Below are 1783 nucleotides of genomic sequence, written 5' to 3'. Positions count from 1 at the left end.
AAAAGATAAGCAGCCTGAGCTAGAGCAAGAGCCTACCTCAAAAAAGAGAGAGATGATTTAATCAGAACATGTTACATACCTATGTTGAAATGCCACAGTGTATCTTATAATATATACAATTATTGCCTATTACTTAAAGTGTAAAAATTTATTAAGTTGCCCCACTATGGCTGCACCTATGCAGCCCACCGCATTGTGGGCGCCCGCTGGGGTCCCCCAAGGCTTTTGCCGCCACCTGCACCGCCGCTTTTGCCGCCACCTGCACCGCCGCCTCCCCACGTGGGTCTGGGGGCCGTCTGCCCGCCGCCGCACTCTCCACTGTGGTCATGAAGGACATCATAAATCATGTGAAGATGGGACTCTTGATATTTGTAGGCAATCTGCTGCTAGCCCTCTGCCTCTTTCTGGTACTAGGATTTTTGTATTATTCTGCCTGGAAACTGCACCTACTCCAGTGGGAAGATGCCAATTCAGTGGTTGTTTCCTTTGACTCTGCTGGACAAACACTAAACTCAGAGTATGATGGGATGGGCTTCCTTTTGAAGCTGGACTCTAAACTGCCGGTGAGTTAGCCACCAAGTAACGCAAACTTATCAGAGGGAACTTGCAAGCCCGGCTATGCTTCAGCCCTGATGACTGCCATCTTCTCCCTGCTTCTCCAAGCCAGCACCCATGTTCCTGGATGACTCCTTTTGCAAGTGGGCTAGGATCCGGGAGTTTGTGCCAGCCACCTTTTGGGATGAAAGGTCAAGGCAATCCGATCAAAGCCACCTTGTCAGTCACCAAAGAATACCACCTGACACCTGCCTTGGACAGCCTCCTCTGCATCATCGTGGGCAATAGAGGTGTCAACAAGTCTCTGGGGTCACGAATTGATGACTATGACATTGTGGTCAGACTGAACTCGGCACCCGTGAAGGACTTTGAGGAGGACATGGGCAGCAAAACCACACTGCGCATCACCCACCCCAAGGGCACCATGAAATGGCCTGAGCAATATGAGTGTGACTCTCACTTTGTCCTCACTGGCTTCAAATGGCAGGACTTCAAGTGGCTGAAGTACCTTGTCTACAAGGAGAGAGTGAGTGCATCTGATGGCTTCTGGAAGTCTGTGGCCACTCGAGTGCCCAGGGAGCCCCCTGAGATTTGCATCCTCAACCCATATTTCATCCAGGAAGCTGCCTTTACTCTCATCAGACTGCCCTTCAACAATGGCCTCATGGGCCAGGGGAACATCCCTACCCTTGGCAGTGTGGCAGTGACCATGGCACTACATGGCTGTGATGAAGTGGCACTTGCAGGCTGTGGCTACGACATGAGCACCCCCAATGCACCCTTGCACTACTATGAGACCATATGCATAGCAGCCATCAAAGAGAATCCTGGAGGTTAGGAGTCCAAGATCAAGGTGAAGACAGACTCAATATCGGTTGAGGACACACAACATCCAGTGAGAGAAAGAGTTTCTGCGGAAGCTGGTGAAGGCACGCGCTATCACTGACCTAAGCAGTGGCATCAGTTTGGGCCTAGCACTTGCCCATTGAGGCCTACACACCGCCAGGAACAAGCAGCAGCCACCTGCAAAGGAATCTTCAGACCCAGAGAAGGACAGTGCCAAGGGGCCCCAGGGGCCAGTGAGGCCTTGGCAGGGCAACCAGAGCTGTACCTGCTGGAGGCCAGCCTCGGAGACCAGCACTCTGCCTCACAGCCTGGGTCCATGAAGCCAGAGGGCCAAGAGGCCACTGGCAATGCCCCGCAGGCCCAGCATGCAGGAGGTGGGATA

The 1783-nt window shown here is 52.7% G+C and overlaps 1 pseudogene; it reads left to right on the top strand.

Moving 5' to 3' along the window:
- The first annotated feature begins 353 nt into the window (after nucleotides 1-353).
- On the top strand, nucleotides 354-1482 carry LOC101609115 (annotated as a pseudogene).
- Nucleotides 1483-1783: the final 301 nt, after the last annotated feature.

This window comes from Jaculus jaculus, chromosome X, assembly GCF_020740685.1.
Source record: "Jaculus jaculus isolate mJacJac1 chromosome X, mJacJac1.mat.Y.cur, whole genome shotgun sequence".
Lineage (NCBI taxonomy): Eukaryota > Metazoa > Chordata > Mammalia > Rodentia > Dipodidae > Jaculus > Jaculus jaculus.
This window is presented reverse-complemented; position numbering and strand designations above follow the sequence as displayed.